We start from the raw sequence: 27,072 nt of genomic DNA, 5'->3' as shown, positions 1-27,072 counted from the left end.
ATATATTCTGAATATTAGCCCCTTGTCAGGTGCATGATTTGCACGTATTTTCTCCCCTTTCGTACACCCCCTTTTTATTGCGTTGTTTCAGTTAATGCATGAGAGTTTACAGTTTTGATGTAGTCCCATCAAAAAGCAATCCCTTTTGCTTTTAGCATCGTATCCAAGAAGTCATTGCCAAGTCCAACATCATGAAGTTTTCTGTGTTTTTGTCTAGAAGTTTTATAGTTGTACTTCCTACACTTCGGTCTTTAATCCGTTTTGAGTTAATTTTTATATGTAGTGTAAGATGAGGACCCGACTTGCTTCTTTTGTGTGCAGATATCAGGTCTTCTCAGCTGGATATGTTGAAGAGACTGTGCTTTTCCCTTTCAGTGGTCTTACTATCCTTGTCAAAGACCAGTTGGCCACATTCTTGATTGTTTATTTCTGGACTGTCTTCTGTTCCATTGATCTATTTGTCTGTCTCTATGGTACCAGGGCTTCCCTCAGAGCTGAGTTGGTAAAGAATCTAACTGCAGTGCAGGAGACCCAGGTTCAATTCCTGGGTCAGGAAGATCCTCTGGAGAAGGAAATGGCTATTACTCACTCCAGTATTCTTGCTTGGAGAATCCCGTGGACAGAGGAGCCTGGCAGACTACAGTCCATGAGATCGCAAGAGTTGGATATGACTTAGTGACTAAACCACCATGTCAGTACCACTTTTAGCTTTTTAGATTATTTTTGTAACATATATTGAAGTCAGAAAGTTTGATACTTATTTTTAACTTACGCTGTTGTAGGTGTTGAGAAATAGGGACATGATAGAGAAATTGAGAAAACAATTCAAAGAATTCTTCATTTTTTGGGAGGAGACTAGACCCACTTGAAGAATTAAGTAAGATGATTTAAATGGCAGAATGTAGGCAAGGCTGTCAGTTGGCAACTAGTATGATAAGACCTATAGTCTAGCACTTCCTAGTTTACAAAGTGTTTTCACAGATACTGAGTCCTATGATTTGGGAAAGCTTCAAAAAGGTGATGAACCTTGAATTGATCTTGAAGATTGAATGTGTTACCTCAATGGGTATAAATACTTAAACCATCTGTGTCAGTTCTAGCATTGTGCTAAAGAAAATTAACCGTCAGAGTCTTTTTAATGAAAGCCTCTGATAGTAATCTCAAGATTTTCAAAGGGGGTCAGTTATTATGAGACCTTTTACTATGTGGGACTTTTTTCATTGACACTCTTTTGCCTTTCCCATTCCAGTCCAGTAATTGCTGATTTTCCATATCTGCTCAATGAATAGCAGTGGGCCACACAAAAATAGAATACTTAGCCACAGTACTGTTGTATTTTCTAGGATGTACAAAGAACATAAAATTAACCTGGCTGAGTTGTATAGGCTGAATTGAAGGAGAGAGACTGGACCCAGAACAGCAAACTCAGTGGCTACTTTAGTAATTTAGGCTATGTAAGATATACTTTCTCACCTTAGTAAAAGTATAAGGATATTTTGGATAAGTGTATTCCTTGAGGGGACAATTGGTAGAATTTCTGTGGAGGAAAGATGTCCTGTGCTTGCATATACAAGCCAAGGCATTGATTGGGCATCCCAGCTGGTGCTAGTGGTTAAGAACCTGCCTGCTGATACAAGAGACATAAAAGATCTTCCCTGGGTCGGGAAGATCCCCTGGAGGAGATCATGACAGCCCCCTCCAGTATTGCCTGGACAATCCCATGGACAGAGGAGCCTGGCAGGCTACAGTACACAGGGTTGCAAAGAGTTGAACACAACTGAAGTGGCTTAGCACGCAGTCATGCACGCACAAGGTATTGTTTAGTGGTTACCAAATGAATCTAAGTCTGCATGGGTGGGTCTGGAAGGAGTAATTTACTTACTAATTTAATTACTTACTTTATTTACTTACTAATTAATTCATAAGTATTTATTGACTCCTGCTACATGCCAGGTCTTCCCCTATGGCTCAGCTGGTAAAGAATCCATCTGCAATGCTAGAGACCTGGGTTCTGTCCCTGGGTTGGGAAGATCCCCTGGAGAAAGGAAAGGCTACCCACTCCAGTATTCTGGCCTAGAGAATTCCATGGACTGAATAGTCCATGGGGTTGCAAAGAGTCGGACACGACTGGACAACTTTCACTCACTCACTCATTCACTCACATGCCAAGGGCTAGTGGGTGCTTCTAGTGGAAAAAGGATGCACAGCTCCTGCCCTCATGTGGCTGATAATCTTCCAGTGATTGATGTGGTCCTTCTCAGTAATCCGTTCATCTCATCTGGTTGGATTTTTCCTTTTTGCCAAAAGCCACGTGTTTTACTTTTGATGCAAAACAATTGTAGCTGTTTATTATGAAAATAGTCCTACATTAAATATTCTTTGTGTGGAGGAAGAAAAAAACACTAGACAGTTCTGCCTCTTGGTTTCCAAGGAGATCCGACTTGGCTAAATTTATTTTATCAAGTGCTTTTCTAAGTAACAGAACTAAAGGAAACAGGCTTTAATGAATTTTGCTTAAGGTTTTCCTGAGGACCCAGATAAGGTTTTCAAATCTTGTTTTTTTCCCCCTACTTCCAAGCCCACTCCAAGGAAATCTAAACACCTAGTTTTGGCTACTTCTAGATTTTTCCACTAATTGTTAGATCTTTAAAGAGTCATATACCCCTTTTGGGCTTCCCTTGTAGCTCAGTCAGTAAAGAATCTGCCTGCAGTTCAGGAGACCTGGGTTTGATTCCGGGGCCGGGAAGTTCCCTTGGAGAAGGAAATGGCAATCCACTCCAATATTCTCGCCTGGGGAATCCCATGGACAGAGGAGCCTGGCAGGCTATAGTGCTCGGGGTTGTAAGAGTCGAACACGACTTAGCGACTGAACTGCTATAGCCTTTTGGATCTTCAGTCATGTGTTCATTCATTCAACAAATCCTCACTGTTCACTTATTATGAACCAGGTAACCTTTTCACTTGTAGTAGGAAAGTTGAGGGTTGAATTAAACTTCCGTTGAGACCAAATGTTAAAATTCTGTGAATGTATTATGTGAAAGTGAAGTTGCTCAGTCATGTCCGACTCTTTGTGACCGCGTGGACTGTAGCCTACCAAGCTCCTCCATCCATGGGATTTTCTAGGCAAGAGTACTGGAGTGGATTGCCATTTTCTTCTCCAGGGGATCTTCGCAACCCAGGGATTGAACCTGGGTCTCCCACATTATAGGCAGACGATTTACCGTCTGAGCCACCAGGGAAGACTGTATTATTATGAGTTAGTGAGATTTAGGGCTTTTTTTGCAGATAGTAGACATATTTTTGAAAGAGCTAATGAGAAATTTAGAATTTTTGTTTTTAACTCAAACATTTTAGTGAGAAAATTCTATAATGGTGAATAATTTTAGTATTAGTTTCACTCTGATCTGAAAATAATCAACATTTTAACTCAGCTGAGAGTCTTTCTTCATTTTGGCAGGAGACAGTTCTGAAGCTAGTCTTGCTGATGTTCCTTGTAACACACTAGAAAGTCAGTTCCAGTTTCAGATGATTGGTGCAGTGCCAGTGTGCAGAGATTTAGAAACACTTAGCACCTCTTCTCTTAGGTGCTCACTTCTGAGTCTTTTAGAGCCCTTGTTGCTTTTGTGTGAGCTGGTCTTGAGATATGGTGGCATCATGTCACTGAATGCAGAAGAGTCACGCAGAGGGTCTGCTGACCAATGCTGCAGTAATAAGCTGGCAGTTGCCCTTGCTGCCAGATCTATAGTATTCAGATAACCTAGTGTGAGATTTCATGGCTTTATACAACGATGTTTTCGTTTTAATTTGTTGTTAGAAATGCAGCATAGGATTGATTATGTGTTATAAGATTGAGTTTGTGTGTGTGCATGTGTTTAGTTGTGTCCAGCCCTTTGTGACTCGATGGACTGTAGCCTGCCAGGCTCCTCTGTCCGTGGAATTTTTCAGGCAAGAGTGCTGGAGTGAGTTGCCATGCCCTCCTCTAGGGGATCTTCCTGACGCAGGGATCAAACCCGATAAGATTGAGTTATCAGATTAAAAATTAAGAGTTTTCTCTCATGTGGATTGTTGGCTATTATAAATCCAGTCTCCATCTTACCGAAGAGCATTGGAAGATTTGTGTCACACTGGCACTGTGACTTTGGCCATTTTCCCTTCACTTACTAATCAGCAATGTTCAATGAACACCTTCTAGATGGCAGATACTGTTCTCATCCCAGAATATAAGGGAAGCCACCGGAGGGTTTTGTCCAAAGGGATTTATCTGACATATTTTTAAGAGACAGAATGCTGATGTGTAGAGAATGGAATGAGGGGTGGGGGCAAAGGTGGAGACAGGGAGAAGGTCTAGCAGTCACCTAGGTGAGATACAGTGTGCAGTAGCAGAGGCGATGAGAGGTGGCTGGATTTTGGACTCATCTCAGGTGGGGCTAACGTGGTTTGGTTCACAGAAGGGTGAATGATGTGGACTGAGAGAAAGAGTGGAGTCAAGGGTAACACCAAGATTTGGGGCCTGAGCAACTGGAATAATGGAGGTGCCATGTATTGGAATGGGGAAGGCTGGAGGAGCAGGTTTGGGTGGGGAGTCGAGCGGAGTGGTTACATATTGGGTATGAGATAGTGTGGACCAAGTCAAGTTGGCCGCTGGGCAGGCCTATTAATCCTCACAAGCTTCGCTTTTCTCTTTGGTGTGAAAATGGGGAAAGTGTTTGCCCATCTCAGAATTCTTGAGATCAAATGAGAGAGAAAAAAAGTTCAGACTGCTGAAGTAATGTCCTGTCTTGGTGGTATTATTTCTGGAAAGTAGATTGGTTACCATCTTATATACTTTGTGGAACTACTTATGTCATAGGCCAGAATGTAATTGGGGAAAGTTGGCATTTTCCCTCCGAAGGCTGGCTTTCTCTGTGGATAGGTGGAAAAGCATTCTCTTTGATCCTATGATTCCTGATCCTTTGATTCTGTGATCTCTTTGATTCTGTGATTCCTGAGCAGCTTTTGGGAGAACTTGGTGTCAGGGGGCTTCCTTTTGTGTAGAGCCGTTGGGGTGGTAAATGGGTGTGTAGCGCCAGACTTGCCTCTGAGTTAACAGAGCTTTTGGCAAAAGTGACTTTACTTAATATGTGGGAGGATGTTGTAGTGGAAAAGAACCCCAGCTCTTTCCTTTCTCAAAGTCTTTATTGTTTTATGCTTTCTATAACTTTGAACAGTTAATAAATTGGGTCTAATAGACCCGATTTATAAGGGGACCACTCTCTTTATTTCTTTCAGAATGCCTGTTTATGTAATCATATATTTTTGGTTGCTTAAAGTTTTCTTACAGTCAGATGAAATATGTTAAATGTATATTTGAATCCACTGAATTAAAATTTGTTTAGGATCTAAGTAAAAGTGTTGAAAGTGGCTGATGCTGAAGCTCCAATACTTTGGCCACATGATTCAAACAGCCAACTCATTGGAAAAGACTCTGTGCTGGGAAAGATTGAAGGCAGAAGGAGAAGAGGGTGACAGAGGATGAGATTGTTGGATGGCATCACTGATTCAATGGACATGAACTTGGGCAAACTTTGGGAGTTTGGGAGGGACTCCCATTGGAGAGGGACTCTCTCCATTTGGAAGATGGTGAGGGACAGGGAAGCCTGGTGTGTTGCAGCCCATGGGGTCTCAAGGGGTTGGATACAACTTGGGGACTGAGCAACAGCAACAAAAAGTCCATCAGTCTTATATTTCAATCAGTGGTATTCTGAATGTATAACGCATCTTTCTTTAGAGGTAGTAGTAAATCGTTGTAGGTTTGAAATACAGTATTTGCTGATAATTGATATTTTCCCAACAGTTAGGATGTTGTTTTAGGAACATCTTCATTTGAGAGAGATGATGGTGGTTCTTGGTTCTTTTGATCCATGAGGCAGTTTGATCAGTAATGCTACTGCTGTTTCTTCACTGCCCTCCTGGTTTACACACTTCATTTGGCATCAGTGGTATGTGCTCGTTGCAGGTTATGTGATGCAGAAGGTGAAGGTAAAGCCATTTTAAAAGGGTGCCTTTGAGAGCCTGACACATGAAGCGAATATAACTTGATGCATAACTGACAGTCTTTGGGAACTTGGTCTAAAAAATGTTCTAGGTGTTCAGTAGAAAGAGAGCAGTAATGGCTTTAACAGTGAAGCAAGGCATCAGGCGAAAGAGGAGAGTGAAAAAGCTGGTTTAAAACTCAACATTCAAAAAACTTAAGATCATGCCATCTAGTCCCATCACTTCATGGCAAATAGATGGGGAAAAAGTAGAAACTGACGGGTTTTATTTTCTTAGGCTCCAGAATCACTGCAGACAGTGAAATTAAATGATGCTTGCTCCTTGGAAGAAAAGCTATGACACACTTAGTATATTAATAAGCAGACATCACTTTGGCAACAAATATCTGTTATAGTCAAAGCTATGGTTTTTTCCCCAGTAGTCATGTTCTGGTGTGAGAGTTGGTCCATAAGGAAGGCTGAGAGCCAAAGAATTGATGCTTTTAAACTGTGATGCTGGAGAAGACAAGAAGATCAAACCAGTCAGTCCTAAAGGAAATCAAATTGGAAGGACTGCTGCTGAAACTGAAACTCCAATATTTTGCCTACCTGCTGCAAAGAGCCAACTCATTGGAAAAGACCCTGATGCTGGGAAAGATTGAGGGCAGGAGAAGACAGAGGTTGAAGTGGTTAGATGGCATCATCGACTCAGTGGACATGAGTTTGAGCAATCTTAGATAGTGAAGAACAGGGAAGCCTGGCGTGCTACAGTCCATGGGGTTGCAAAGAGTTGGACATAACTTCGTGACTGAACAACCAAGGTATCGGGACAAGAACTGTTTCTGTAGGTACTGTGGAGGCAGAGATTATTTGGGTAGTTCTCTGGTTATCTTTCAAGCAAGAGGACATCTCTCCATGTTAGGGTTTTTATCAGGTCTTCAGATTTATAACATAAGTTGACCCATCTGCTCAATAATTGTCAAGTTATGTAATCTTTTTGCTTTTCCTTGCATCTGCTTACTATACATTATTTGATTTAACGTCTAAGAAACTGAACTATAGGTATTCAGTACAGAATCACTTGACATACTTGTCTCATAAAACCTTCAGTCTTTGTCTTTCCTTTTGAAGTACATTTTAGAAAGCTTAAATCAATTGTAAGAAATAATTTAAATAATATTTGTATATTTAGTTCTGTATCTTTTCCATGCTTAATTGTTTTCTCCTAGAAGGAACACAACTTCCTTAAGACTTTCTCAGAACTTTTGGGATTTCCAAATCATATAATGGCTTTTTATTTGAACCCTAGTTTCAAAATCATTTTTACTGGGGAGATAATCTCTAAGCTTCTGAAGTCACAGTACCTATGTATGCACTACTATGCACTACTAAGGTTTTGTTTTTTTTAAAATAACCTTTATTGAGTTATAATTCACTTACTGTGCAGTTTCCCACTTGAAGTGTACAGGTCAGTCAGTAATTCGTAAGGTAACCCCCACCGTAAACAGTTTGAGAGCATGTCTGTCACCCCGGAAGAAACTCTAGTCCCATTTCCCACCCACCTCCCTGCGCATCCCTAGGCTGCCGCTGACCTGCTGTCCATTTTTCTAGAATTTGCCTCTTCTGGACGTTTTCTGTCATACAGCATGTAGTCCCATGTGCCCGGCTGCTTTCACCTCGCTTTATCAAAGCTCTTTAACTTTGGTGGCACTGATACAGATTTCAGATCTACAGAAACTATAGCCTGTGCTGCGACCAGGGAAAATAGCAGACCCTCCCTTAGCTGTGTGTGTTTGTGGAGTGATAAGTGAACTTTGATGTTTCTGTAAACAAAGCTGCCCTGCGCTAATCCACACTGCGCTCACTGCTCTCCTCGCCTGCCTCTGCCTGGCCACTGCCTGCTGCTTTCATGACCTTTTCTGATGCCTCTTAGAAGTTATCTGGGGCTTCCCTGGTGGCTCAGACGGTAAAGCATCTGCCTGCAATGCGGGAGACCCGGGTTCGATTCCTGGGTCGGGAAGATCCCCTGGAGAAGGAAATGGCAATCCACTCCAGCACCCTTGCCTGGAAAATCCCATGGACGGAGGAGCCTGATAGGCTACAGTCCATGGGTCGCATAGAGTCGGACACGACTGAGCGACTGACTTGACTTCAGAAGTCATCTTGGATTCTTGCCTTTCTTTTACCTTGGCTCTGGTCCAGGACCAAGCCTTGCCTTGCCTTTTTCCCTCTTTTGAATTGACTGTTTTCAACTTGTCCTTTTTGTTTTATTGCCACCATCTTATGCAGACCCTTGACCTTTTTAAAAAATTTTATTTATTTTGGCCACAGTACATGCATGTGGGATATTAGTTCCCCAGCGAGGGATTGAACCCGCAAACCCTGCACTGGAAGCGCAGAATATTAACCAGTAGACTGCCAGGAAGTCCCTCAGGCCCTTGACTTTTATACCTGGGTGGCTGTAGCAGGCTCCTTTCTGACCGGCTTGACTCTTGCTGCCCCAGACTCCCAGCATCTTGCCTGATTATTCTTTCTAATGGACCATTCAGGTACATGTGCCACCCTGGAGGAATTTAAGTGGTTCCAGTACATCAAACATACGCTCTCCTGCCTGCTTTATGACCTTTCTCTTGGGTCGCTCCTTCCCTGTTCCTCTGATTTCTTTGCCCTCTCTAGGACTCTGTCTCTGCCTTTACACACGGGACCTCTGCCTTCTCCTCTTCCCAGCTACCCTGACTTCATTTGAGCCTTTGTCACTTTCGATTTTAGTTCCATTCAATTCAAAAGGTAGGTGAAATCAGTGTGCTGAGGTGACTTAGCACAAAGGTTTATTTACCCCAGCTTTATCTCTACCCGATCCCTGCATATCTCACCCCTCACCATTATCTTACCCTCCTTGTCCCCTCAGGCAATTCTACCCTCTGAACTTGAGTTTTATCTGTAATTTTCTCATTCTTCAGAGCCTGCCTCCTTCATTGCCATCTTTCTGGTTGCTGTTACCTTGCTGTCTCCCTTGTCTGGAATGCTGTTCTACTGTATCGTATACTTAACGAGCTTACAGTTTAATTATTAACGCACAGTTCATCAAGGGTGCTTAACCTGGAGAAGACTCAGAAGAAACGTCATCCCTGTCTCAGGGATTCAAAGTGAGTCATAGGGAAAGGGGAGAGTTTACCCGTGTCCTCTCAGACCCCAGACAGTGGAACAGCGAGTAAATACAGGTGTTTGAGTGAGTATCAGAAAAGACGTTCCTAGTGGAACTGCATGCAAGTGTGCCAGGCTGTGTCTGTACACCATTGCGTGTATAGGTGGGATCATTCAGGATAGGGTCATTGTAAAGGCTTTCATACATTTCATAGGGGCTCAGTGACATGCATGGTTCTCAGTCTCCCTTGAGGATCAGAGTCATCTGGACAGCATTTTAAGTGCATGGATTCTCAGCCATCGGAAAGTTCAGATTGAGTTGTGAAGCCAGGCTTGGAAACCTTTGAGGTAGATAACAGCTTTAGGCCTAAGAGCAAACAAGTGTTGCATTTGTTGACCAAATTTTTATTGAATGTGTGCATTGTGTGGCAGTGTAAAATTGTGAGTTTTGCCTTCATCGGACATTGGGTCAAGGGGTGCTTGCAGACAGACACTGAAAAACACTGCCTTCTCCTCAGGTAGGTGTAGATTCTTTGAAGACAGGGACCATTTCTCATTTTGTTTGTTTATATGTCCCAGTGGAATGGGCCCATTGACATTCAGTCTTAGGTGGTAAACGGATTCACCTGCTGTTTACTGATTTACTCCCCTGGTGTAATACTTGTTATGTTCTTTAACCAATAGTTTCCATTCACCTTAACTTTTCTGATGAAAAGGAACCCCTCTGTTCCCAGTTGCATCATGACAGATTCAGCCTTTTGATTTTGTTGCATCCCAGTAATGCAATTTACATTGTCTACCATTTATTGAGGACCCAGTGTGCCAGACACTTCGTGTCACATTATTGCTAATCTTTATAACAAGCCTGCAAGATAGGTATTAGGACTGTGAGTGGGAGCCAAGATGTTGAGTTCTTGTTACAGAATTTCTTCCTACACAAATCAACAGACACCGCAGCATCCACTGAACTGAGGAATTGTCTTGTATAGTCATCTTTTGGGACCAGATCGTTGTAGTCATGATTTGGCTGTGTGAGTAGAAAGTGTTTTATTGTTGGAATGCTAGAAAGCCTGTCTACATGTAATAGGGTTGCTGTGACCATCACCCTGCGAGTTAAACTTGTAATTTGTTTTAAACACTGTGCCCTGCTGATGATGGAATCTGCCTACCCGTGTCTCTGATGAAAGGCTGGTTTTTCTCGTGTAATTAAAAAAAAAAAATTACTTGGTTTTGGCTGTGCTGGGTCTTTATTGCTGCATGGGCTTCTTGTGGTGAGTGGGGACGACTCTCCAGTTGTGGTATGCGGGCTTCTCACTGTGGTGGCTTCTCTTGCTGTGGGGCGTGGGTTCTAAGTGCGCGGGCTTCAGCAGTTGCAGCACGTGGGCTCAGTAGCTGTGGGGCTCAGGCTCAGTTGCTCCATGGCCTGTGGGATCTTCCCAGACCAGGGATCAAACACATCTCCTACATTGGCAGGCGGATTCTTAACCACTGGACCACCAGGGACTCCCGCTGGTGCAATTTTTAAGTATGGGAGGTAGTTTGTAGTTCATCATCCGTCCGTGGTGGAGAGTCAGGGATAGTTCTTTGTATCTTAAGCAGTGGTCTGGATTTCCTCGAACTGGCATGTGACCCATTTGGTGGTCTCTTTCCCTGTATCCATTGTAGGACTTTAGCCTCTCAAGGGCACCTCCACAGTGCTCCATTAACAGTGGTTATGAATATCTTTAGCTGAAATCTGCCCACGAACTGGTTTTATTGTGGGTTCTTTACTGATTCCATCTCATTTTATCCTCTTGGAATTCCTTTGAGGTAGGTATTATCAGTATTTAACAGATGATGAAGCTGGAGCTTAGAATGTTTAAATAACTTGCATTGTTTGAGACTCTCCTCTGTTTGCACTTTTCTAAGTGACTCGGGCATGGTTTACATAGGAGTTACACCATTTCTTTCCATTTCTCTCACTTCCTCCTATTGCTTCATCAAGAAAACTTGGGTGGTGCATGAGTGAACTTTTAGCAGTTGAAAAAACAGCGAGTATCTCCAACTCCTATCCAAATTCTCTCCCTTCTAGTGGAGTCAAGATAATAGTTGTCGTTGAATGTTCTCTCTTTGGACAGTTTCCTGAGATGTGGGAAGCCACCTCACAAGAGCCTCCCACCTGCCAGGGAAGTTGCAGGCTCGGGGTTCCTTCTGTGTCCAGTACAAGTTGTTGGAGGAAAAGTAAATATTTATAGTTGTGGCGAAATAAATATAAATTTGCCTGGAGTTTGTAATCACACATGATTTTTTTTTTCTAGTTAGAAACTTTCACTTTACTTCCCAACTTGAAGGCATGACCAGAAAAAGTGAGAAATGTATTTTCTGGGTGAAATGCTTTCATTCCCATCTTTCAGCATGAGTTCTGCTGGGAAGTCATCATCTTGTCACTGACTTCCGCCTATTTCCCTAAAATTATCATGCTATCATCACGTCAGCATCTGTTTTGTTTTGAAATAAGTGTCTTTTAAGAGGCTGGAGACATATTAGAAATACATAGATTAAAGAGAGGTTAATGGAGCTGAAGTTAATTGAAAATACAGAAACAGATGTAAGATCAATCTTAGCAATCAAGTGTGTTTCTGAGAAACACACATTCAATTGATCAAACAATTGAAGTCACTAGTAGAAGTTAATTTAGTTAACTTAGGTCATGGTGAAAAGGGGGAACATTTTCACTGCCCTGCTATAACTTTTCTGTTGAGTTGTGGGCTTTCTATGTTTATTGAATCCAACATACCTTTAAACTTTGCATTCAGGTTATTTCTCCAAATCAAATATTTGATTCTTCTCTTTCATGTTAAATCAGTCCGCAAGATTTTCTGCTTTGGTTTATTAGATAAGGATTTGGGGTGGTATAATAAGGTGGTTGGGGTGGATTTATCTTAATCCCCTGTTTGCTTTTGTATTTAGGCTTATTATTTAATCTTAAGGACAAAGATTCATTTTAAAGAGTGTTATTGAGCTTTGGCTCTACCAGGGCCATAATATGCTTACCAAGTGGGTCACAGAGCCCCAAGGTTGTTTAATGAACTCAGTTTCTGGTGCTCTGGTTTATAGCAGGATGCCCAAGGATCTTAGTCTCTTCACCATCCCTGTCTTGGTTTACTGCTGCTGCAGTGAATCACCTGCGGTAGTTCCCCTTGTCTTCAGGTTACAGACTTTTCATGTTTAACCGCTTTGACTTTAACTGCTTTAACTACCTTTAAAATAATGATACACAACTGCAGTAATCCAAGTTCACTAAGGACGTGTCGCATTTGCACCTTGATTTGCTCACCATCAGTTGACAGAGTCTGTTTCTAAATATTACCCAAATATTCACCATTCACTCCACGGCTACTGATGGAGCTTTTTTTGTGTCAGGCACCTGCCCGTGGACAGGCCCTGTGGTGAGTGAGATGCAGATAATCTAGCAGTCCTGTTCTCAAGATGCTGCCAGTTTGTTGGGGAGCTCAGAAAGAATAAAAGAAAATGTCCAGCAGGAGATGAAGGAAATCATTTCAATGCGTAGTCTTCCTTTTTTATTTTGAAAGCTTAGTAGAAAATTGGGAGAGTACAAGAAAGTTTGAAGAAGAGGAGACAAGTCATCCATCATTCTGCCACCCAGGAATAACCACTATTAACTTTTTCTTGGTCCCTATCTTTTAAAAAATGGCTTCTGAAAACAAGTAAAACAGAGATTTTTCCAGTAAAAGAGGGCTTTTGGGTGCAGTTTGATGGGGAGTAGGAAAAGAGGCTTTGGGAAAAGTACAGGATTCCCAGCGTTGGGGCTGTGACATGGAACACAGCAGCCTTGGAGGGGGTTGTCTGGGAGTCCTCATGAAGAAAATACTGGGGAGCAAAATCAGAGCTGCTTTGACCTTATATTTCTTTTTGAATGGATTCCAGGTACAAGCGTGTTGGGTTCTGACATTTTGTAAGGTGGTAGTTGACGTTCCAGAAGCTTTTCTCCCAACGTTTCCATTTTAATCTGTTCTACACCGGGCAAGGCGGAACCTACTCTCTAGGAAGGGATGTGAGAGATGATTTACAAATTACAGTGTGTCCACTGCCTGCCCAGGGTTTAAGGCTGAGAGAGTTTATAACAGGAGAAGCAAAGAAAGAAACAGTGTTATTTTCCAGGGTCATTCATGTACTAGGTCTTCTTTTGGATATATTGTCTCATTGAACTTCCGTAGTTAAGGTTTGAGGAAGGAGTTTTCCTCATTTTTGTAGTTGAGATTTAGAAAATTCAGAGGCTCAGGTGCTGGTCTGTGATACACAGTGTTTCATAGTAGGTGGCAGTGGTTCATATAGGCTTTGGGACCGGATGTTGGGTTCCATCCTACCAGTGTGACCACTGGTAATTTCTCAACCTCTTCCTACCCGCCCCCCCACTTTTATTTGCATATATATATATTTTTAGAGTCATTTATTTCCTAGGCCATAAGTTCTTGTTTCTTCTGGGATATCTTTCTCTTCTGTGCAACTTCCTCTCTGTTTTAGAAGCAATCTGCTTTTTCAGTAAGGATCATCTTAGTGTGGCAGGGTGGGGTCAAGAATAGCAGACCATTTTCAGAGGTCACTTAGGGCTGCTTCTCAGCCTCTTTCTTCCTGTTTGAAAAGGGGACAGTGCTGATGCTTAACTCACAAGGTCAAGATGAGATGAGACGCTGTATGTAACACCCTTCCCAGAGCGGGGATTTAGTGCCAACAGTTGGGAGCTCTTAGGAGGGCAGTGGGGTGGCAGAACACACAGCGCCTGGCACATAATAGATGTCCAGAGATGTTAGTTACCCATCCTTTCTTACAACCCTCCCAGCCTTTCTGTTTTGCTGGTCAGTTTCCCTTGGATTTTCAAAGACCGGATGGAAAGATACATTTCACTTGGGTTGTAATGGTGGGTTCTTGGATTTATAAAATACAATTAATTTCATGTACATTTCATCAGTAGTTGTCTTTTTTTTTTTTTTTTTAATATTTATTTGGCTGCACTGGGTCTTAGTTATGGAGCATGGAATCTTTCGTTAAGGCATACAAACTCTTAGTTCCAGTATATGGGATCTAGTTCCCTGACCAAGAATCGAACCGAAAGTCTTCGCACAGAGTCTTAGCCTCTGGATCAGCTGGGAAGTCCCCAGTAGTCTTTGAAAGGTCATCCTGAGCATTTCTCCTTGGTGTCAGATGTGGGGAGGTTAGGGTTAGGAAAACTAAGAGCTCAGATAGGGGGAAGGGGGTTGTGAACAGAGGGAGGAATCAGCTTGCTTATTTTCTCAGTTTAATTTGCTCTTTGCCAGCTTCAGCAAGGTCTGTATTGTATCCAAGTGTGGCTGGGATTTCTGACAGTGAGCTGAGTGTAAGAGGGCAGGACGGGAACTTGTCGGGACATAGTTGGTTCTCCTTGCATACTCATGCTTCATTCACATCGTCAGTCAACAAACAGTTGAAACTAGCATGTATTAGGGCACTGTCTGTCCTTGGGTTCAAAGGTAGCATCCGTTTTCATGAGAGCAAGCTAGGCTAACCGATGAGTAACAGAAAATTACGTCTTTTTTTTTTTTTTTTTAAAGTATTCTGTAGTTTTTTTTTTTTTAGTTGATCTTTTTTGCCTGCACTGGTCTTCACTGCTGCACGTGGGCTTTCTCTGGTTGTGGTGCAGGGCTTCTCATGCGCTGGCTTCTCCTGTTGTGGAGCACTGGCCCTAGGTGCATGGGCTTCGGTAATTGCCACTCATGGGCTTAGATGCTCCTTGGCATGTGGAATCTTCTTGGACCAGGGATGGAACCTGTGTCCCCTGCATTGGCAGATGGACTCCCATCCACTGCGCCACTAGGGCAGTCCACAGGTTCTAAGTGCCAGGATAGAGGGAGCTTTGTCAAAACATCTTAACATTTTTCTGTGTTTGCTTCTTTTGCTAAACCTTGAAGGCCAGGGCTGTGTGTTTCGTGATTTTGCATTCCCAGAACCTAATCTTAAATGCATCCCTGAATATGTAAGTTCAAAGCTGACACAGGGATAAGATAGTTTATAAACGGTGCATTTCAACTGTCTGTATATTCGTGGAAATCTCAACCCTATGAATAAGTACTTGACTTATTGGTAGTTCTTTTTTTAGAAGATAGAAGATGAAAATTGTCATTGATTCATACTTTCGGTGAAAGTGGCTATTTTGTCTTGGGGTTTTGCCATGATGAAGAGGATCTTATGGCCTGGATTTTTAGGAAGAAATTTCACAAAGCTCAGAGAACAGATAGTATACCTCTAAGGCCAGGAGAACTATAAAAAGGAGTCTGGTTACATCCAGATGGGTGGGGAGCTCCAGGAAACAAAAGTTGTGATTGTAGGATTTCAAATCCTGCTGATAAGCCAAAATGAGGCCCGCTTCAGAAGTAGCACATCTGTTTAAGGCCATTGCAGAAGAAACCAGATTAAAAACAAAACCAGCTTTATTGATATATAATTCACATACCATACAATTAGCCCATTTAACGTGTACAAGTCAGTGGTTTTTAGTGTATTCATAGCTGTGTGCAGCCATTGCCACAGTCAATTTTAGAACATTTTCATTGCCTCGAAAAGAAACCTCCTGCCCTTCAGTAATCATCCAGCCACCTCCCCCGCTCCCCTGCCCCTGACCTAAGGAACTGCTAATCTGCTTTCTGTTTCCATAGATCTGTCTGTTCTGAATGTTTCCTATAAATGGAATCATATATGATCTTTTGTGACTTCTTTCACTTACCATAATGTTTTCAAGATTCATTCACCTTGTAGCATGAGTCAGTACTTTATTGCTCAATAATATTCCATTGTATGGATATATAACACTTTGTTTATCCATCAGTTAGTGGACATTTGGGTTCTTTCCACCTTTAAGGTATTAAAAATAATGCTGATATCCATGTGTAAGCTTTTGTGTGTACGTATGTTTTCGTTTCTTTGGGGTCTATACCCAGGAGTAGAATTTCTGTATCATACGGTAACTGTTTAACCTTTTGAGGAATTGCTAAGACTGTTTTCCAAAGCAGCTGTTCCCTTTTATATTCCCACCAGCAGCGCATGAAGGTTCCAGTTTACCCGCATCCTTGCCAGCCCTTGTCGCTGTGTGTACGGTTTGGCTTTTTTAATGTTAGGTGGCCCTAGTTGTGAGGACTCCACTTCCAGCACAGGAGACGTGAGAGATGTGGGTTTGATCCCTGGGTCAGGAAGATCCCCTGGAGTGGGAAATGGCAACCTACTCCAGTATTCTTGCCTGGAGAATTCCATGGACAGAGGAGCCTGGCGGGCTGCAGTTCATAAGTTTGCAAAGAGTTGGACATGACTGAGTGACTAAATTTTCGCTTTTTCACTTCAGCCAGAGTGAGAATGGTTTCTGTACTTTCAAAAATATTGGGCTTTCAGTTCCCATAGGGTTGTGGCATTCTTGGTGCCGGGGGTACAAAGTTGAATGTCAAGTTCCCAGTTTAGGAGATCAGCTTGCAGCAAGTATTCTTTGTACACACACACACACACACACACACACACACATTTTTTATTGAAGTATAGATGATTTACAGTGTTGTGTTACTTTCAGGTGTACAGTAGAGTGATTCAGATATATATGTATATATTCCTTTTCAGATTCTTTGCCATTATACAAGATAGTGAATATAGTTGCAAGATAGTGAATGTAGTTCTCTGTGTTACACAGTAGGACCTTGATATTTATGTGTTTTAGTGTATATATGTTAATCATAACCTCCTAATTTATCTCTCTCCACCCCTAACTTTGTTTTCTGTGCCTGTGAATCTGTTTTGTAAATACATTCATTTGTATTACTTTCTCTTTTTTTTAGATTCCACATATAAGTGATGGCATATGATTATGTCTTTCTGTTACTTCATTTAGCATGATAATCTCTAGGTCCATCCATTTGCTGCAGATTTCTCTCATGGTTTTTGAAGGGCTCAGTTGTGGAGGAAGCAGTCTGATAAGTAACTGCCAGATGTATGCAGAGTGCCTCTGAAGCTGGTTGTGAGATGCTTTGTGACATTGTGATGGAGAGTGGAGGACATCTTTGAGGAGGTGGTACTGCTTCTCAGATCTGCACAGACTGAGGGGAAGTGGACGGGGTGGGGAGGGCAGGTAGATGCTGAGACTCGGGTGTAAGAGAATTTCTGCTGTACAGAATGAAATGATTATGAAAAAGCTTTCTGGAAGTGGGACACTTCCTCATAGTGGAAAGCTTTGCATATCACGCTGAAGAGTTGGGAATTTAACTGTCAGAAGAAAGTCTGGAAAGATTTTGAATATCCAGGAAGCAGAATGGTCAGATTTGCATTTAAAACATTTGCTAACACATAATGTGGAAAAGGGCTTCCCTGGTGGCTCAGATGGTAAAGAATCTGCCAGCATTGTGAGAGACTCTGGTTCGATTCCTGGGTTGGAAGGATCCCCTGGAGAAGGCAATGGCTACCTGCTCCAGTATTATTCCCTGGAGAATTCCATGGGACAGAATTCCATAGCCTGGAGGGCTACAGTCCATGGGGTCGCAAAGAGTCGAGCACGACTGAGCGACTAACTCTTCAAATGTGGAAAATAAAAAGTACTCATCTGAACCTTGGGAGACAGGAAATTCCTGGAAGAGTGAGGTTAGGGATTAGCTGGACCAGAAGACCAAGGAAAGGAGCAGGTTTTTGAGGAATTTGGAGAGACTGAAACAAGTCATTCTGTGCTAATCTTGTTTTCTCTCTAAAATAGATTTTAAGAAGGTTTGATAGGTTATTAGTCTGTAGTCTTTTGATTGCAGCAGAGTGTTCAGTTTAACAAAATGCTGTCCTGGTGAAAAAGATGGAGAATATGAAGTGGCTATTTGATGGGTTTGTAGCTCACTGAATAAGTCAACTTAAAAAACGGTAGATTTAATAGATTTGTATCAGCTGGGAGGGAGCTTTTCCTCCTGTAATGTTGCAGTCTGTACTTGCCTTTTGTTGGTTATGACTTTCAGTTTTTTTTTTTGGCTGCTGCTGGATCTTCGTTGCTGGGTCTTCGGGCGTTCTCTGCTTGGAATGAGCGGGAGCTCCTCTTCGTTGCAGTGCACGGGCTTCTCACTGTGGTGGCTTCTCCTGTTGAGGAGCTCAGGCTCTGGTGCTCGGGCCTCAGTAGTTGCGGCTCGTAGGCTGTAAAGCACGGGCTCAGTAGTGGTGGCACATGGGTTTAGTTGTCCCACTGCATGTGGAATCTTCCCATACCAGGGATTGAACCCATGTCCCCTGCATTGGCAGGTGGATTCTTACCTACTGGACTACCAGGGAAGTCCTCAACTTTCATCTTTGACTAAAGTGGTTTTCTTGTTGACATATATACTCATGAAGTAACACTACAAAGGTAGGTAATGTTGTAGTTGACAGAATCAAGGTTTTCAAGTATACATATTCAAAGAAGTGAAATCGGTGGGAAGAGGGCAGAAGTTTTATCCTTTTATGTTTAAAGCACACAATACATAAGTACATAACAGATACACAGTATAATAGATACAGAGTCATCTGTGATATTAAAAGTTTCATGTGGGAGAATGATTAGGAAAAAAATGTCTAAAAAACCTCTTTTGTCAGTGACAGTGAAAAAGGTTGAGAAACTGCTTTAAAGAAAATTCGAGGTTTGGAATGCTAAGCAAAATCTTACCAAGAAAGGTATGTAGAGATACCCTGGAATTTGTACATTTAGTAACAGAAACTTGAAGACCTCATTATAGGATGGGAATATTTCTTGATGCATATGTTTATGTGAAGGGAGAAAAATTAGAGTTAAGTTTCTTTGGTGATTTTATTTGACCTTAAATTCGGTATAAGTTGAGTTTACAGGCTGATATCATAAGAGAAAAGTTGATGTTAGCCTTAGGCTTCATGTGTAAAAACAGATGTTATGGGTTCAGTGTTCTGTTGTACTTAACACTGGCTGGAACCTGATCTGGAGATGTAAAAAACTTGAACATCCAGAGGGTGATCAGAAAGATGGGAGGTCTTGAAACCAGGTTGAGAAGTAACAACTAGAACAGCACCTGGCTTGTTGCTTAAGTATACCATGACGACTGCAAGAATTTATGGCTTGAATCCACAAGCATAATTAAATTGGGCAAGGCCGTATCATTAATAAATTAATTAAATCAGTGTTTATTGAGTGTCTGCTCTCTGCCAGGCCTTGTTTTAGGCAGTGGGGGCTCAGTACTCAGTAAAAAAGGACAAAATACCTTTGTCCTTATGAAATTTGTAGTTTAATGAGTAGAGACAGACAGTAAACAAGATAAGTTTGTAAAACAGACCTGGTGTGTAAGATAGTGTGTGAGATATGGACAAGTCCTAAAGGAGAAAAAAAAATAGAGAGGGAGAAGGATGTGAAATATTGGGCAGTGGTGGAAATTCTAGATAGAGAAGTCAGGCTGGAGAAGGCCTTATTGGGAAGGTGACTGAAAAGAAAAACTCCCTCTATTGTACTATGAACAAGCACAGAGAAAAGCGCAAAAACGACAAGCTTGCGGTGGGGTGAATTTTTACAACGTGAATACAGTGATGTAGCCAATGCTCATATTAAGAACAGACTATTATTAGTCTCTCAGAAGTCCTGGTTTCCCTTTCCCAGTCAAAGCATGACCCCCTGACTACTAACACTGTAGCTTACTTTGTTAGGGCCAGTTTCAGTGCTTTATTTTATTCGTTTGTTTAAATATTTATTTGGCCGCACTGGCTCTTGGTTGCAGCAGGATCTTCTGTCTTTGGTTGCAGCATGCAAGCTCTTAGTTGTGGCACGTGGTATCTAGTTACCTGACCAGGGATCAAACCTGGGCCCTCTGCATTGGGAAAGGGAAGTCTTAGCCACTGGACCACCAGGGAAGTCCCCTGAGCTTTATTTTAGTATGATCATGCTGGATATATTCTTTTGTTTCTTGCTTCTGTCACTCAACATTGTGTTTGTGAAACGCATCCATGCAAGTGTGTGCGGTTCATTCATTTTGGTTGCTGTCGAGCATTCCTTTGTACGACGTCATGACATTTGTTTTCCTGTCTTTGGCTAGTACTGCCATGCACATTCCCGTGTACGTCAAGACATCTACGGGGATGTAATAGGAGTGGAATTGTTGGGTCGTGGGGTATGAGTATATTCACTTCACTGGATACCGAGAAGCAGTTTTTCCCTGGTTAGTATGTCTCATCGGCGGAGGCCGAGAGCTTCACATTCTTGGCAACATTTGATATTTCCTGCCATTTAACTTGAGCTGTTCTGGTGGGTGTGTAAAACTATTTCGTTGTGGCTTTAATTTGCATTTCCCCAAAGACTAAAGCAGTTGAGGACTTTTTCATGTGCTATTTGACCATTTTGAGATCACTTTTAGGGGTGATGGAAACTGTGTCTTCATTGTGATGGTGAGAAGTAGTTGAATAAGGACCACTGGGGAAGTCCTCCCCTGAGTTTTGATACCTCCCATCAGCCCCCATTTCCATCACCAATCAGTCTCCAATTTCACTGACTTCTTTTTCTCATTTTCACCAACCTTGGTAAAGAATCTGCCTACGATGCCAGAGACCTGGGTTCGATACCTGGGTTGGGAAGATGCCCTGGAGAAGGGAATGGCAGCCCACTCCAGTATTCTTGCCTGGAGAATCCCATGGACAGAGGAGCCTGGTGGCTACAGTCCATGGGGTCGCAAAGAGTCGGACACGACAGCAACTTTTCAAGGCCACATTTTATGCGTAAGACTGACAGACAGACATTATGCTCATGGCCTAGATGTGGAGTGTGAGAGAGGAGTCAGGAATGCCGTTAGGTTTAATTTTCTTTACTTTTCACCTGAGCTGGTAGAAGGGAAGTTGGGATGTTGGAGATGGGAAAGGTGAATATCTGAAGCAGTTGGTACCTAGACTTTGGCATTTTACGCACATGATGGACATGAGTTTGAGCAAGCTCCAGGAGATGAGTGAGGAAGGACAGGGAAGCCTGGCGTGCTGCAGTCCATGGGGTTGCAAAGAGCCGAACATGACCAAGCGACTGAACAACAATAACATGTAATTAGGATTTTATTTTTAGCATTTTATAAAGAAAGGCCGTTTATATACAAAAAGAATAGGAAGGACATAATTTCAGAATAAAGGGCAACCCTTTAAATAAGATACATTATGTAAGACTCATGAACAAGTTCTTTTTTTAGCCCCTCATTTCTCCGAGGACTTACAAAGGCCAGTATTGTTTTGCAGGCCAGCTTTGGGAATCACTGATTTGTGGTATTAGGTACACATCCCTTGATTTTGATAGTGTTACTAACTGATCATTGTATCTCTGTCCTTAAATTTGCAGTAAAGATTGAATGGGGTTAGAGTCTAAATGAACTTCCCAGGTGGTGCTAGTGGTAAAGAACCCACCTGCCAGTGCAGGAGACATAAGAGATGTGGGGTCTGTCCCTGGGTTGGGAAGATTCCCTGGAGGAGGGCTTGGCAACCCACTTCAGTACTTTTGCCTGGAAAATCTCATGGAGCCTAGTGAGCTGTACAGTCCATGGGGTCGCAAAGAATCGGTCATGACTGAAGTGACTTATCACTCACGCATGCAGACTCTAAATATGAGAAACCATAAAAAACATCAAAGTAGGCCATGTGTCATTTCTAGCCCAGAAAGACTTTCTTTCTTTCCTTTTTTTTTTTTCTTTAAAGAGGGAGAACCAGATGCATCCAGAAGACACATATGGCTCATGTGTAATCATAGTAAAGCTTGGTACTCGTCATAGTAACTTCTTTGCTCATAGACTATGAAACGATTGTTTGAAAGATTTTGTTGTGAAGTAGCCTCACTCTTAAGGTTTGTAGTTTTTAATTTTTTTTTAAAGCAAATTGATTTGCCTTGTCCTGAGGGAATATTAGACTTACATTTCAACTTTCCTATATTCCCATTCTCCCTGAAGTGAAGTGAAAGTGATAGCTGCTGAGTCATGTCCCATGTTTTGTGACCCCATGGACTGTAGCCCACCAGGCTCCTCTGTGCATGGAATTCTCCAGGCAGAAATACTAGCGTGGGTTGCCATTCCCTTCTCCAGGGGACCTTGCTGACCCAGGGATCAAACCCAGGTCTCCTACATTGCAGGCAGATTCTTTGCCATCTGAGCCACCAGGAAAGCCTCCCATTCTTCCTCCCAGCAGTGTTATAAAAGTGCACTCTAAAGTATCTGATGAAAGCCGTTCGGGGCAGCGGGAGGGGGATGTGGCCCCGTAGTAACAGAGGTGAAGCTAGCTGTTCTGAGTGTCTGTGTACCTGTGCTCCAGAGCCATGTTGGCATTGACTTTGGTGGACTGTCTCGAATCTTGTGCTTTGCTTTGAATTGAATGCGTGCCAAGTTGCTTCAGTCATGTTCAACTCTTTGCAACCCTGTGGACTTTAGCCCGCCAGGCTCCTCATCCATAGGATTCTCTGGGCAAGAATACTGAGGTGGGTAGCCATGCTCTCCTCCAGGGAATCTTCCTGATCCAAGGCTCGAATCTGGGTCTCCTGCACTGCAGGCAGATTCTTTACCATCTGAGCCACCAGGGAAGCCCACTTTCTATTTGGCAGAGCATTGAGACACCTTGTGAATAGTATCAGTGTGTAAGTGATCTTTTATATGAAAGTTTTGCCTGTGACTCTTACCTGAGAAAGGTTTTGTGCGCTCTCATATACAGAGTAATTTGATTATTCAAGGATATTGAATGTCCTTTGTGAGATCCCGTGGCCATCTTAAAGAACAGTATTAATAACAACTGATTACATTTCCCCTCTTTGCTAACTGATTTTATGGGACTTATTGTCTCTCTACCAGGAAGAGAATTTTAGCATGCATAATCACTTCTGAGTGTTTCCAGTCTGCTTTTGGTGTTAGGTAATAATGTCGTATTTTAGTTAGTTGATGTGTGTCTGTGGTTTTAACATGATTATCTGGCCTCCTGAGGGATGGGAAAAAATAAGTGAAAAGCTCATTGCTGCTCTGTGAGTTAAGTTGTGCCTTGGCACCAAGTGCTAATCGCTTTGGCATTCAAACACAGCATTGGATCATCTGTCTGCAGTTTAGGAATGTTCTCAAAGTGCTACCTAACTCTTCAGGATGCTCCATAAACTTGAGCTGACATAGGAAGTGATGTTTATTGTATTTTGTTCTCAAATAGCTGGCCAGGTCACTGTCATCAGACTCTTTATTGCTAGAAAATTAGGTAAAAAATCATTTCCTCTTTTTGCATGAAGAGGTGATGAAATTTAAGAGAAAGTACATATAAGGAAAGGTTGGAGTTGTTGATTGTGGATTTGAGGCTTGGCTCAGAGCAAAGGTCTTTTTGATTTATAGTGGACTATTCTGTGGATTCCTTGTGTCTCTCAATCTCAGCTCTTGTATGGGGAAATGATGAAAGGAATATGTGCCGTGTAAATTGGTCAGGGTTTTTAGTTACAGATTCTGAGATCTATTCTAGTTAGTGTTAAGCAGAAAGGGGCTGATGAAGCGTGCTAGGTAACTTAGAAAATCATCAGGTAAGCTGAAGAAAGAGACTGGGTATGGCTGGCTGTCCGTCCTGCACTGTGAAACCCGTTCTCCCAGGAGGCCCCCGCTTGAGTCAGTTCAGTTCAGTCACTCAGTTGTGTCCGACTCTTTGCGACCCCATGAACTGCAGCACACCAGGCCTCCCTGTCTATCACTAACTCCCAGAGTTTACTCAAAAGCATGTCCATCAAGTCGGTGATGCCATCCAGCCATCTCATCCTCTGTCATCCTCTTCTTCTCCCAGCGTCAGGGTCTTTTCCAATGAGTCAACTCTTCACATGAGGTGGCCAAAGTATTGGAGTTTCAGCTTCAGCATCAGTCCTTCCAATGAACAACCCAGGACTGATCTCCTTTAGGTTGGACTGGTTGGATCTCCTTGCAGTCCAAGGGACTCTCAAGAGTCTTCTCCAACACCACAGTTCAAAAGCATCAATTCTTCGGACCTCAGCTTTCTTCACAGTCCAGCTCTCACATCCATACATGACTACTGGAAGGATGTTCCAAATCAGAAGCCAGAGCCAAGGTCATCTTGCTTTTGTCTGCAAGCCAAGTAGATGCCACACGCTCTGCCACCCACCTTACTTTTCCCCCATATTACTCCGAAGCTCCATTCTGAAGGAGCCCCATGTGGTGCGGTTGATGGGACGGTTACTGACTCGAGCCTTTGGACTCTTTAATCAGTAGAAGTTGATAAGAGGCCAGAAGAGAAATTCAGGCACGGCTTTGTTGGGACTTGTAAAGGAGCAGAAACACGGAAAAGGTTCTCTTGGTTGCTCTCCAAGGAGGCAGGGGTGAGGGTAGGGTGGAGCAGCGTCGGGCCAGAGGGCTGTCTCAGGTGGTCTGCTCACCCCCTCGGTGGCGCCGTGTGCAGGGATCCTGCAGGGCCCTGCTTTTGCTGCTTGCACCTCAGAAATAGCAGTTGGTTTGTGGCCTTTTTGTATTATTGTTTGTAATTTCCCCAACTGCACATATGTGCAGTTATTTTTAGTTATAGTTTCTTTGTATGCTCTTGCTGGAGGAGACTTCTGTCCAGGTTTAAGTATATCACAGCCTATCTCAGAACTAATTAGTAAGTCCGCCTGTACCAGGGGAAGAGGATGCAGGAAACAGTGCTCCATTCCCAGGATTGTTTCTTTGCTTTTTAAAATTCTGCAGTGAGAAGGTGGGCTCTTCAGGGAACTATTAAACTGTGGTGAGAATGGACCAGAGATTTTAGCCCTCCTGAATAACAAATGCTCATTACAGCACCTATTTGAAATAATATCATAGCAACTAGACTAACGGGTTCCAAACAACTTTTAAGGAAGCCTACTATTTAAAAACATAACTTTGTTTGTTTAATTGGAGGAAAATTGCTTGACAGTGTTGCGTTGGTTTCTGTCATACAGCAGTGCAAATCAGCTGCGACTGTGCACATGTCCCCTCCCTGGTGAGCCTCCCCCCCATCCCACCCTTCGAGGTCATCACAGAGCACCGGGCCGCGCTCCCTGTGTCATACAGCAGCTTCTCACCAGCTGTCCATTTACACGTGACAGTGTAAACGTGCTGACGCTACTTTCCGCGTCGGTCACAGTCTCCTCCACAAGTCTGTTCTCCGCGTCTGTGTTCCTTCCCTGCAGAAAGGTTCATCAGTACCGTTTTTCTCAATTCCATTATATGCATTCATATAGGATAGTTGTTTTTCTTTCGGACTTACTTTACTCTGCGTAATTTGGGTTTATCAACCTCACTAGAACTGACTCAGATTCATTCCTTTTTAATGGCTGAGTAATACTCGATGTGTGTGTATGTGTGTGTGCATGCCACATCTTCTTTATCCATTCATCTATTGACGGACATTTAGGTGCTTCCATGTCCTGGCTATTTTAAATAGTGCTGCACTGAGCATGTGGTAAGAACCTGCTTTTAAAAATTGAGGGTAGTAATGCATAAAGAACACATAAAACTCACAGTTTCACTCTTGTGTTACTTTAGAATTTCTTTATTAGTCTGGTCTAACAAGAATCTGTAGATAGTAAACTCAGGACAAGTATATTGCAGATTCTTTTGCTCTTGGTGAACTAGTCAAGACCCATTCTTATAGATATTTTGGTCAGAAAGGGAGAGTGGAGATTTTATACCCAGGTTAGTATGAATTGACTGTTGTTACTAGGGGCTTCCTAGGTGGTGCTAGTGGATAAAGAACCTGCCTGCCCACCAGCAGACTTGGGTTCAGTCCCTGGGTTGGGAAGATCTCCTGAGGAGAAAATGGCTACCCACTCCAGTATTCTTGCCTGAAAAATTCCATGGACATAGGAGCCTGGCGGGCTACAGTCCATGGGGTCCCGAAGAGTCAGACACAACGGAAGTGACTTAGCACACACTGTAACTAGAGGAACAGATTAAAGTGTATGGATCTGTGCCAGTGGGTTAGCTGACTCACAAAGCATAGCATATTATACTTTTTGATATAGGGTTCTTTACCAAAAGTTTTTTTTTCCTAAAATGGACTTATGGACTTATCCCTAGAGGGGACTTAGAAATCATTTGGGTCAGTTGAGGAAATCGTGTGCAGAGCCTTGCTCAAGGTGGAGGAGCAGAGGTCCCACCATGGTAGGACAAGCTCAGTGCCTCCTGGGTTCCTGCACTGAAATTTAAGTCCTGACTTGAAGCCAGGCCATCTCAGTGGGGTTGTTGGGTTGATTAACTTCGGTGCTTTTTAATGTGTCAAATGAGTACTTGGAAATTTCGTCTTGAGTTTTGAGGAATATGAATCACAGAGATAAGCATTTCGTTCAGAACAGCCCTTGTGAGGGAGGGGAGCACACAATGAACATGCCTAGCTGAAGATGTCAGTTTCACTTGGTAGAATGAGCTGCAAAAATGAAGGGGGTTTATACGTGGCTGTCTTCTACTTACTCTTCTGTGTAAGTTTGCTCATACACAACTCTTCTGTTAAGGAGCGTATTTCATACATAATTTGTACAAGGTAAAAGTTACTAGTAAAATGAAATATGGTTCACTTCTCAGCTCCTTCAAGTCTTGGCTCAGAGATGTCTGTGTAATGAGTCTTACCCTGACCCATTCTATTTAAGGTTGCAACCCATCCTCCCTTCATTCATTCCTGAATCCCCTTATTCTGCTATCCTGGCCTTTTTCTTTTTAAAACTACAGATGCCCTCTGATAGTAAAAGTATATCTCCCATATAATTTGTCTCTGTGTTGTGTTTATTGCCTGTTGTGTATTTCCTCCGTTAGACTACAAGCTCTGCAAAGGCAGACTTGTGTCAGATTGTATATCCCCAGTAGGAAGACTAAATAGTGCCTGGGAGGAGACAGAAGTTTGATCCCTGAGTCCGAAAGATCCCTTGGAGAAGGAACTGGCAACCCACTCC

General features: G+C 42.6%; 1 protein-coding gene across 9 annotated transcripts in view; it reads left to right on the top strand.

Moving 5' to 3' along the window:
* SIPA1L1 (signal-induced proliferation-associated 1 like 1) overlaps positions 1-27,072 on the top strand; it is a 389,778-nt gene that overhangs the window by 12,298 nt on the left and 350,408 nt on the right. For 2 of the 9 annotated variants that reach the window (XM_010846657.1, XM_010846656.1), the window contains exon 2: positions 18,435-18,537. The exons of the other annotated variants lie outside the window; for them this stretch is intronic. The gene's annotated coding sequence lies outside the window, so the exon portion shown is untranslated. The remainder of the gene's footprint in view (positions 1-18,434; positions 18,538-27,072) is intronic. 9 annotated transcript variants of the gene reach the window in all.

The sequence above is a fragment of the Bison bison genome, unplaced genomic scaffold (assembly GCF_000754665.1).
Source record: "Bison bison bison isolate TAMUID 2011002044 unplaced genomic scaffold, Bison_UMD1.0 scf7180017864239, whole genome shotgun sequence".
NCBI classification, from domain to species: domain Eukaryota; kingdom Metazoa; phylum Chordata; class Mammalia; order Artiodactyla; family Bovidae; genus Bison; species Bison bison.
This window is presented reverse-complemented; position numbering and strand designations above follow the sequence as displayed.